This window comes from Petaurus breviceps, unplaced genomic scaffold, assembly GCF_028583685.1.
Source record: "Petaurus breviceps papuanus isolate PSGF00001 unplaced genomic scaffold, PetGlider_PUasm1.0 90977, whole genome shotgun sequence".
Lineage (NCBI taxonomy): Eukaryota > Metazoa > Chordata > Mammalia > Diprotodontia > Petauridae > Petaurus > Petaurus breviceps.
This window is the reverse complement of record NW_027187391.1, coordinates 52146663-52159198: the sequence shown is the minus strand read 5'-3', so window position 1 is coordinate 52159198 and position 12536 is coordinate 52146663. Positions and strand designations below refer to the sequence as shown.

The 12536-nt window shown below is 37.8% G+C and overlaps 1 pseudogene; it reads right to left on the bottom strand.

The window, feature by feature from the left end:
- Positions 1–1959: 1959 nt before the first annotated feature.
- LOC138153320 (histone H2A.Z pseudogene) lies at positions 1960–2737 on the bottom strand (annotated as a pseudogene).
- Between the last annotated feature and the right edge of the window lie 9799 nt (positions 2738–12536).

Sequence of the window (12536 nt, the reverse complement as noted above, 5' to 3'; positions counted from 1 at the left end):
AAGTGGTTTTGTTGTAAACAACTACTCTTTTATAAAAAGGGATTCTATACAGAGCAAGACCCATTCATTAATAGCTATCATCTTTCCTTCATAGGCTTACTACTTTTTCTTTTATTCATAGGCCCCTACCTATAGTTTTGTTTGCTTCATCCAAGGATTATATTTCAGGATGAATTGGTTATGTCTTGAGTTATCATTCTGTGGTAAGCTACCGTAACATCTTTTCCTTGAAATGATGTTTGGTAAACTTATAACATAAGTAGACAGAGGTACATAGGTACACAAACAAAGAAAAAGACCTTGTTGGGAAGCTTCTCAACCTTTGAAAAAAGCTGTCACAACCTTTTGGATAATTTTTAGTGTAGACCTACAGATGTACTTGGTTTGCTTCTGGGTTGAACTTACTTCCTACTCTAGTTGATCAGGAAACACCTATGTTTAAATTACCAGGCCATGTATTTTCTTTTTTTTTTTTAATTTTTCAAATGCTTTCTTAACTTGTATTATATTCATATTATAATCATACATTTCCACCAGATTTTTAGTTACAAATTTTCTCTCCATTTTTAACTTACCCACCACCCCAAAATAGCAATCCCACAGGATATCCCCTCCTCCAATCTACTCTCTACCATATCTTCTCCCATACCCCCTTAGACTTTTTCAGAAGGGCATTGTGGATCTCTATGCCCCAGTGCCTGTATATCTTATTTCCCAATTACATGTAAAAGAGTATTAGTAATAGTATATATGTATAAATATGTGTGTATGTATATATATATATATATATATATATATATATATATATATTTAAATATTTGATTGTAAAACTTTGCATTCCAGATTCATTCCCTTCCTTCCTTGTCACCCACACTTACAGGGAAGATAAGCAGTTCAGTATAGATTATACATGTGTGGCTAATGCAAAACAATAACATAGTAAATATATTGTAAAACACTGACTATATTTCCCTCCCTCCCATCCCACCTCCCACTTGTTCTATTCTCTACTTTGATTCCATCCCTTTTCAAAAGTGGATGCTTCCAACTTGACTGCCCTCAGCCTGCCCTCCCTTCCATCATCCCCCCTCTCATCCCCTTCCCCCCCTACTCTCCTGGAGGGTGAGATACCCTATTTAGTGTGTATTTCTTTCCCTCCTCAAGCCAAATTCAATGGGAATAAGGTTGACCCATTCCCTTTTGCCTTCCTATTCTTTCCCTCTATTGTAACCATTTTCCCTTGCTTCTTCTATATGAGATAGTTTACCCCATTCTGTCTCTCCCCATCTCCTCTCATTATATTCCTCTCTCACCTCTTAATTTCACCTTGTAAGTATCATCCCTTCCTATTAAATTGGTCCTGTGCCCTCAGAAGTATTAGTTGGGTGCCCTCTCTGAGGTCTCCATATGCTCTAGCAAGCTGGACACACTCTGCAGGCCAGGAGCTGAAGCTGCCATGTGGCACTGGCTGGCTGTGCCAGTGTCTCAGAGGCTCCTAGCCCCGGGGGTAAAAGCCACGCACTGCCACTTACTGGTCCCAAAGTCCAGACTGCACTGATCTCTCACTTTGTCTTTCACATCTATGTGTTGATAATCTGTAAACAACCACAGCTGCTGCTGAGCTGGAGTCCCTCTGGCATGGCTGGTCAAGCCTACCCTGGGGCTGAAGCGTTGGCGTGGGGCTGGGCTTAGCTACCAGAGCACTGCCAGCAGATTCCTGCTGGCCTGCTGCGCTCTTCTTAGCAGGAGGTTAGCTTCTCTTTGACATTTTGTGGGTTCTGCAGCTCCAAAGTTTCTTTAGAGTCCCCCTTTTTACATGGATTGGGTAAGGTGGAAGTCAGAGCTGCTTGGAGGTCGTGCTTCTACTCTGTTATCTTTGGGCCATGTATTTTCAAAGGGTTCATTTGAGTTAAAAACATTTGTCTCTTCTATAAAACATTAAAATTCCAAAAAAAAAAATTGTTTTGGATATGACGTTTATTGAACTTATCCACCAGAGTGGAAATAAAAGTCTATACAAAACCAAATGTTTGTTACTATAACTTATGTATCACAATGAATATCCAAACAGATTTTTAAAAACAGTCTACTCAATCAAAACCCACTACTTCAGAATCAATAGCTTCTTTGAAGCCACAATAACACTTTAATATAGTTAAGACTTCAATGCAGATATTTGGTTGGCTGGAAAGCTAAGTAAGCTTCCAACTTAATCAAAATAGAATTACAAAAAGGCAAAATTGTGGTTTTCACAGATATACAGTCCACTGGAAATCACCAACACTGAACAGTTGTTAAGAGTATTTCGAGTCCTGAGATAACATGGAATCCAGGCATCCTTTAAACAGTCTTCAGTTGTCCTTTCTTTCCAATCAGAGATTTATGGATGTCTGGAATCACACTACCACTGGCAGTTGTTGCCTTAATAAGATAGTGCAATTCTTCATCCCCAAGGATGGCCAGCTGCAAGTGGTGAGGAGTGCTGTGCTTCACCTGTAAGTTTTTTGATGCATTTCCTGCCAGCTTAAGAACCTCTGCAGTTAGATATTCCAGGAGGGCTGCGCTGTACATGGCAGATCTGGCTCCCACATGTCCGTGGCTTGTTGTCCATGACTTCAGATGCAGGTGAATGCAGCCCACTGGGAACTGCAAGCCAGCCATCTATGAGCAGGAAACCACCTTTTTCTTCTGGAGTCCTTCCCAGCCTTCCCGCCAGCCATTTTGAGTTGTGTGTGAAGCTCTCTTGCAACACGCTCATGGCAGAGAATGAGCCCAGCAAACATGGGGGCAGAGATCCCACTGGCTACTGCTCTGGCACACCCCGATTCAAATTGCTACTTTCAAGCATTCTTGATGACAAAACCAGAGCTGAACAGAAAATTTAACTTTCAAATCCAAGAATCAAGAGAAGCATGAAAAGGTAATGAGGAAAGAGAAATTAATTGAAATGGAACTGTTTACATTCCTATAAGGAAAGATGATATTTGTAACTCATGAGACTTTTCTCAGTATTAGAATAGTGTTTATGTATACATATATAGAGGGCACAGGGTGAGTTGAATATGAAGGGATGACATCTGAAAAATAAAATTAAGAGCTAAGAGAGGAATGTATTGGGAGAAGGAGAAAAGAAGAGATAGAATAGGGTCAATTATCTCATATAAAAGACTTAAGAGAAAACTTTTAAAATGGAGGGGAAGAGCAGGGAGGTGAAAAGAAATTTGTCAACCTTACTCTCATTGGATTTGGCTTAAGGAAGGAGTAACATACATACTCAATTGGGTATTTTACCCTACAGGAAAGTAGAGGGGAAGGGTATAAGAGGGGAAATAGAAGGGAGGACAGTTTTGGGGAGGTGGTAGTCAGAAGCAAATACTTTTGAAAAGGGACTGGGTCAAAGGAGAAAATAGAATAAATGGGGTGCAGAATAGGATGGAGGGGAATATACTTAGTCTTTCACAGTATGAATATTGTAGAAATGTTTTGCATAACTACACATGTATAAACTATATTGAATTACTTGTCTTCTCAATGGGGGTGAGTGAGAAGATGGGAGAGAATCTGAAATTCAAAGTTTTAAAAGCAATTGTTAAAAAATTGTTTCTACATGCAACTAGGAAATAAAATATACAGACAAAGGGATACAGAAACCCATCTTGTCCTACAAGTAAGTGAGAAAGTGGGAAGGGCAGTGATGGGGGCAATAAAAGAAAGGGCAGATTGGGGGGAAAGGATAATCAGTATGCTTGCCATCCTGGGGTACGGGGTACGGGAGAAAGGGGGACACAATTTGAAACTCAAAAGCTTATGGAAATGATTGTTAAAAACTAAAATAAATAAATAAAATAACCAAATCTGGAAATTTCAGAAAGTTGTAAAGCCAATCAGGAACACTTTTCCAGAACACTGCTGCTGTGAACAACTTTAAGGTTCTGATCACAAAGTATAGTGAACTCTCAATTTATTCAGCATTAAATTAAAGCAAAACATTCACAGAAACCAAATGACAGCATTCACAATGTTATAACATAACCACTTATCAATGAAGTGGCCACATAGTTTTAAGCAAAAGATATCATTGAGTAAATTTTTAACTCAATCATCCTTAAGAAACAAGCTTCCTTGAGGAACACAAATTACAAAAGTCAAAGTTCTCCACCACTTGGTCACATTGTCTTAATCTCTCAGTCAAAAAGTCTCCTTTATTCTTGATTGGAGATTAGTTTCCAATCATCCTTAATTCAATCACCCTTAAGAGGTACAAGATACAGAGCACATACTTCTCCCTCCCTTAGGGCATTCTCAGTCAGCATTAAGTACCCAAAAAGAGTATTTTTTTCATCTTGACTTGAGACTGGATCTCAGATTCCTTGGTTCCTCTTCCATGGTCCTAGCTCCTGCCTGAATCTACCCAACTGTCACCTGGATTCAAAGGTAGGCAGCTCTCAGCTTCTCATCCTCCTCCTCATCCAGTTCCCATTCCACACTAAAGTTCCAAGTCTCCAGTCCACTTCAAGTCCTTCACAGTTTCTGTTGGAAGACAAATGTTAGCAGATCCAAAACAACATTCGTGTACATTGCCAGCATCATCATCAATTTACTTTATGTCTGTGAAATAAACACCTACCCACAAACAAAGTCTGAGACTCAACACAAATTGTTACTATAGTCCCAGGACCTCTAAATCCCTCCTCCAAAGACTTCTGTAAACAGACAACAAGAAAATCCTCTTTCATGGCTTCCAGTAAGATCCCAGGGCTTCTGTACAAATTATCACAAACCAAAATCAACACAAACAGAACAGACAGAGTGCCTGGCCACCACAAAGTTCCCCTTCCCAATTCTACTCTCTCTCAGCTTGGGCTTCTCCTTACATAAGGCCATTAGCTCCTCCCTATTCCGCCACTTCCGGTTGCATCAACAAGTTCCTGCCACTGTGGGGTTCACAAGTTCTGTTTCTTAACAAAGACTTGATATAATCATGGGCAAGGCTTAAAAGAAACTTGAACTGAATGAAGGTGCTAAATAATAAAATAGCTGAAACAAGGTGCTAAGTACTTCTTTTCTTGCCATTAACTTTACAAAGTAAATAGAACTCCTAGAAACTGTAGCTCCTAAATAAAGTTTCAATATCAAGCTATTATTCAATTGCCTCTTAAAAATCTCATTTTTGAGAAGTGTCAGGGGGGGAGTCAAGATGGCAGAGTAGAAGCAGGACCTCCCTGCTACTCTGGCTTCCACCTTTGCCAATCCATGTAAAAAGGGGACTCTAAACAAACTTTGGAGCTGCAGAACCCACAAAATGACACAAAGAAGATAACCTCCCACTGAGGACAGCCCAGCAGGCCAGCATGAATTGGCCAGCAGTGCTCTGGGAGCCAAGCCCAGCCCCACACTGAGGCTTTAGCCCCAGGGTGGGCCTGACCAGCCTCTGGCCAGAGGGACTACAGATCAACAGCACCTGTGGATGTTTCCAGATTTATCAACACATAGATGCAAAGAACAAAGTGAGAGGTCAGTGCAGTCTGGATTTGGGACCCAATAAGTGAGAGTGCATGGCTTTTACCCCTGGGGCAAGAAGCCGCTGAGACTCTGGCACAGCCAGCCGGTGCCACATGGCATCTTCAGCTCCTGGCCTGCAGAGTATAGGGGGACCAAGCACCAGTTGAAGGGGTAATCGCTCTTCCTTTAACCTTCTTGGATCTGGATTGCAGTCCAGAGTGGAAGTCCTGGGGTGTGTGTCCAGCTTTCCAGAGCATGTGGAGACCTCAGAGAGGGCACCCATCTAATACCTCCAGCAGCTGAGAAAACCCCTACATTTGGAATGAAAGCTCCCCTGTCTGGTGGCAGAGTCCTACTGTGGCAAAAAGCCCAGGGATCAAGTGACTGAGGCAAATGACCAGGCAAAGGAAACAAAGCAGACAGAAGATTCCAACATTAGACTCCTATTTTGGTGACAAAAAGGGGGAAAGCATGGAACAGGAGGAAGACTGAAGTCAGAACTCCTGCACCAAAAGTTTCAAAGGAAAATACGAGCTGCTTACAGGCCATAGAGGACCTTAAGAAGCAGATAAGAGAAGTGGAGGAAAAATTGGGAAGAGAAATTAGAACAATGCAAGAAAATTATGAAATGAGAGTCAACAGCCTGACTGAAGAAAATACCACTTTAAAAATAGACTAATTCAAATGGCAAAAGAAGCTCAAAAAGGCAATGAGGAGAAGAATACCTTAAAAAGACAAATATGCCAGATGGAAAAAGAATCTCAAAAGCTCACTGAGGAGAATCATTGCTTCAGAATTAGATTGGTGCAAATGGAAGCTAATGACTTTATGAGAAATGAAGATGCTGTTAAACAGATCCAAACAAATGAAAGAATAGAAGGCAATGTGAAATATCTCATGGGAAAAACCACTGACCTGGAAAATAGATCCAGGAGCGATAATTTGAAAATTGTTGGACTACCTGAAAGCCATGATCAAAGTAAGAACCTAGAAATCATCCTGCAGGGAGTTCTCAAATAAAACTGCCCTGACGTTTTAGTACCAGAGGGCAAAACAGAGGTTGAAAGAACCCACCGATCACCTCCTGAAAAAGATCCCGAAAAGAAAACTCCTAGGAATATTATAGCCAGGTTCCAGAATTCCCAGACAAAGGAGAGAATATTACAAGCAGCCAGGAAGAAACTATTTGAATATTGTAGAAACACAATCAGGTTAACCCAGGATCTGGCATCTTCTTTTATTTTTTTTAAGCAATTGGGTTTCAGTAACTTGCTCAAGGTTACATGGCCAGGTGTTTCTAGGTGGGTGCTAAGTGTCTGAGCCTGTATTCAATCCCCAGGTCATCCAACACTTGGGCCGGTGCTCTTATTCACTGTGCTACCTATCGGCCACTGATCTGGCATCTTCTACACTGAGGAATCGAAGGGCTTGGAATATGATATTCTGGGATTAAAACCAAGAATCACCTACCCAGCAAAACTGAGTATCATGTTTCAGGGGAAAATGTGGTCATTCAGTGGAATAGAGGACTTTCAAGCATTCTTGCTGAAAAAACCAGAGTTCAATAGAAAATTTGACATTCAGATACAAGAAGCAAGAGAAGCATGAGAAGGTAAACAGGGAAAAGAAATCATAAGGAACTTATCAAAGTTGAACTATTAACATTGCTACATGGAAAAACAATAATTGTAACTTATGAAACTTTTATCAGTAATTGAAGGGAATAGAAATATATATATATATATATATATATATATATATATATATATATATATATGAGGGTATATGGGCATATGAATACATATGTGCATGTATGTATATATGTTTACAGGTATACATAGAGGGCACAGGACCAATTTAATAGGAAGGGATGGTACTTAAAAGATGACATTAAGAGGTGAGAGAGGAATATAATGAGAGGAGATGGGGAGAGACAGAATGGGGTAAACTATTTCATAGAGAAGAGGCAAGGGAAATGGTTACAAGGGAGGGGAAAAAGAAAAGGGAATGGGTCAACCTTATTCCCATTGAATTTGGCTTGAGGACGGAATGAAGTACACACTTAATAAGGTATCTCACCCTCCAGAAGAATAGGATGGGGGAAGGAGATGAGAGGGGGGATGATGGAAAGGAGGGCAGACTGGTGGGGAGTCAAGTTGGAAGTATCCACTTTTGAAAAGGGACAGAATCAAAGTAGAGAATAGATCAAGTGGGAGGTGGGATAGGAGGGAGGGAAATATAGTCAGTCTTTTACAATATATCTACTATGTTATTGTTTTGCATTAGCCACACATGTACAACCTATCTGAACTGCTTATCTTCCCAGTAAGTGTGGGTGACAAGGGAGGAAGGGAATGAATCTGGAATTCGAAGTTTTAAAATCAAATATTCAAATATAAATATATATATCTACATATATATATACTATCATTAATACTATTTTACATGTAATTGGAAAATAATATATACAGGCACTGGGGCCCAGAGACCCGCTGGAAAATTCGAAAGGGGTATGGGAGAAAATATGGGAGAGAGCAGATTGAAGGAGGGATATCCTGTGGGACTGCTATTTTGGGGCGGTGGGTAGGGGAAAAATGGGAAGAACATTTGTAACTCAAAATATGGCAGAAATTAATGATGTAAATCAGAAGTTAATAAACCATTTGAAAGAAAAATATCTCATTTTTCTTTGCATATGATTTACTATCTTTAAATATAAATTTTTTTTGACATTTAAATGTCTCAGAATGACTATTTGTCTCTACTCTCAAAAATTTTTATAGGAAAGTGACCATGGCATGATTTTAAAATTTTAAAAGAATAAATTATGGATATGTATATTTTATTTTACATGTGTATATGCATATGTACATATATGTTTCAAATATGACTTTAAGAATGAATTTGTCTCATGTATTTGATCTCTTTCCTTTGTGATTCCATAATCTTCCATTGGGGCACAAGATTGCAGGAAAGTCATTCCAATTAAATATTTTCTAGTTACATCTATATCACTGAGCCACATGTTATATACTGGGAGCTGACCAATATGTCTCCTATTTGCTTAAGGAAGCACAGAGTAATCCAGATAGAAGAATGAATTTCCATGGTTTCTTTCTCCTGTGAAGCACAAAATAAATATATTTTCTCTCTTTTGAGATAATTGAAAGTTCAAGTCCCTGAAATCAAGTGGTTAGGGTATTAAAAGCTACATAGACACTAGGTGGTAAGCTCTAAAGTTGCAATTCATTGCATGCTTGGAGTCTCAAAAAAGCTAAATTTACATAAAGGGAATTCAATACTTTTTCACTAACTAGAATTTCATTTTTCACCATTTGATAGGCATGTTTGTGCATGGCTGATATATGCTAGATTTCTAGAATGATTTGTGTCCCTGATGATTTTAAGTGGTAAACTTTCAGTATAATAGATACATACATACATACATACATACATACATACATGCATGCATGCATACATACATACATAGACAGACAGACAGAAAAATAAATAGATAGATGGATAGATAGATAGACAGATAGATATATGAATGAATGAATGAAATAATAAATAAATGAATGAATGGATAGATGAATGAATGAACGAATGAATAAACAAACAAATAAATAAATAAATGAACAAGCAAATGGATCAAGAAATAAATAAAAGTAGTTTTTATGGATATGTTGCATTTGCTGCTTTGTCAGAGACTCCTTCCTTTGTAATTTAAAAAAAATAAAAACAAAAAACTGACTTTTTTGCTTTTTGTGCTTTTTGAAGGGAGCAAGGTAGGGCAGTTGGGGCTACAAGATTTGCCCAAGGTCACATGGCTAGTTTGTATGCTAAGTGTATGAGGCCAGATTTGAACTCAGGTCCTCCTGACTCCAGGAACTGTGCTTTATTCATGTGTGTCACCTAGTTGCCTCTGTTTTTTTTTCTTTTTTTTCCAGTTATCAGTTTTGGCTATACAGTTCCAAACCAGCTCCTTTAATTGACTGTTTGAACTTCATATATGAGGGAGTATGGGAGCAATTAGACCTGTAGTCAAGGAGAAGATCTTGGTTTAAATACTATGTCACTTCACTTTACTCAGTTTCCATATATACACATCTAAAATGAAAATAATAACTATAGCAATTATTTTTAAAAGTTGTTTTAAGGATAAAATAAGATAAAATATGCAAAATATGAAATAAATTTCATTATTATATTGATACAAACTTAGTATCACAAGACAGAAACTCCATGTTAAATTATTTTCTTTCCCTTATTATGAAGTTTTTTTTAAGAAAAGACATTTCATTTTTCTCCCTCACTTTTGAGATTTTTGTGTCATTTGCACTAGTAGCAAAATAGAGCTCACTCAGGAGCTAAGATGTATCATCTATGTGATAACTAAATGAAAAAATAATTCTTGAAACAAATCTTGGTTGATGATTAGGGCCAACTAGGCAAAGATTTAAAGACAAATTATACATACACACACAATATACATTCCATAGTTTTTGCACATCAATACATATACATTAATGAAAATGATCATTCAACAGTGTCCTTAGAATTACTATTAAATTTGATGATTTATATACAATACAAAGTCCATAATCAAGACAACCTGAAGGGAGGTATAATTTCTCTGAGTCACCAAAATATGGTGCATAAATGGATATTCCCAGGATAATTACTTAAAATGCCTTTTCTGCACATGTATTATTTTCATTTTTGTAATGAAAGAAAAGCAGGTATATTAGTGGTATCTAACTTAAATAGAAAAAGGGGGTAGTAATACATGCATAAGAATCTCTGTAAGCTACACATTGAGTTAGATTTAAAATGTAATATTTTTCTGTGTTTTGTTGTATTTTATTAACTTTGTTAAATATTTCTTAATTATATTTCAATCTGGCTCAGCAGACCTTGGGAGCATCGTATGTTCTATGTTGACCACTGATCTTTGACACTTCTGGCCTTTAGCACTGGACTTAGAATCTGGCAGACTTTCTCAGGCAAATATTATATAGCCCTGGGAAAATCTCTTAGCCTACCTAGAATTTTTCCTTATCTATTAAAAACATAGTGTTGGAATTGGAAACCACTAAGGTTCTTTCTAGCTCTTTCATTCCATTACAATCACCATTCTTTTCTATCTTCCTATCTCTAAAATTTTATAAAATTTATATTGTACTTACTGAGAGATATAAATACATGACTGCACAATATATGCATACTTATGTATAAAATATTTAGTAAGACTAAACTTAGAAAAGGAGTAATTAGGGGGGCCAGGTAGCACAGAGGGTAAGAGCACCGGCTCCAGTGTCGGGACGACCTGGGGATCAAATCTGGGCTCAGACACTTAGCACCCACCCAGAAACACCTGGCTGTGTAACCTTGAGCAAGTTACTTAATCCCAATTGCTTAGGGGCGGCCAGGTGGCTCAGTGAGTAAGAGCACCGGCTCCAGTGTCTGGATGACCTGGATCAAATCCGGGCTCAGATACTTAGCACCACACCCAGAAATAACTGTCTGTGTAACCTTGAGCAAGCTACTTAACCCCGATTGCTTTAAAAAAAAAAAGAAAAAGAAAAGGAGTAATTAAAGCATGTTGTCAGCCATTTTATCACAGTTAAAATTCATATTGTATTTCAATAATACCTCAACTTCCTAAACATGTATTTAAATTGAAACAAATTTAGTTCAAGGCAACCATTATGTCAGAGACACTTACAGCAGGAAGGACCTGGGATTATGTTGGGGTAGGAGGGAGTCATATTTAATTTGACTCGAGAACCCACCAAGAAACCTTGGGGAAATCTCTTAATTGAATAGTACAACATATTAGTGCCAATTTCATACTCCCAAGAATATTAATAGCAAAGGGAAAAGTTTATGGATACAGCAAGAAAAATCAAAGATCATTACAAGCTTCCAAGTTAACTATATTGCCCTCTAATTGCACACCACATGCTGATGATACCTGGGTGGAAGCTGTTCTGGAACTTTGATTTATTGGCATAGTATTGGCATAATACTGTCATATTGCCATTGCAGATCAGCAACTATTCTACTAATTACAGTTTTAAAGAGTGTCAGTTTAAAGAGGACACACATAGGTACTGGATTCACAATGTCAGTATATGTAACACTTAAGATATGAGTGTAGTTCTGAAAGTTACTATGACACCAGACATATCAAAATGGTTCATAATAATGGAATTCTTTCAGTGATAGAATACTGTTTCTATCTCACCAGTGATCACAGAAGTTACCTAAATGGTAATTAATTCTTCTATTGCACTCTCCTTGATGACTATAGATACAGCTCCATTTTCTTCCTGCCACATCCCCTCAACTTAATAGTATTTTTTTTTCAATTACATATAAAGATAGCTTTCAGCATTTACTTTTAAAAGATTTTCAGAGATGGCTAGGTGGCACAGTAAATACAGCACTGGCCCTGGAATCAGGGGGTCCTGAGTTCAAATTTGGCTTCAGACACTTAACACAAAAACTAGCCTTATGACTTTGGGCGAGTCACTTAACCCCAATTGCCCTCCAAAAAGCAAAAAAAAAAAATAGTTTTCCAGCTGCAATATACAAAATGTATTTCCACAGAAGTCACTTTGTGTCTATTTCTTCCTATAACTCCCTTAACTTCTCCTCTAAGAATCTGGATATTATACCACGTGGTGCATATTTAGTAATGATATTCACTGTCTTCAAGTATCTTCACTGTCTCTGGTGTCTTTTAGCAGTTTATAGTTTTCTTCCTTACCTCTTTTGATTAGATCTATTTTTGGTTTTGTTTTGTCTGAGATTAGGATTGCAACCCCTGCTTTTTTTTTTTTTACTTCAGCTGAAGCAAAACATATTCTGCTCCAGCATTTTACCTTTACCCTAAGCATGTCCCCCTGTTTCAGATGTGTTTATTGTAAACAACTTATTGTAGGATTATGGTTTTTAATCCATTCTGATATCTGCTTCTGGTTTATGGAGAGTCCATTCCATTCACATTCACAGTTATGATTACTATG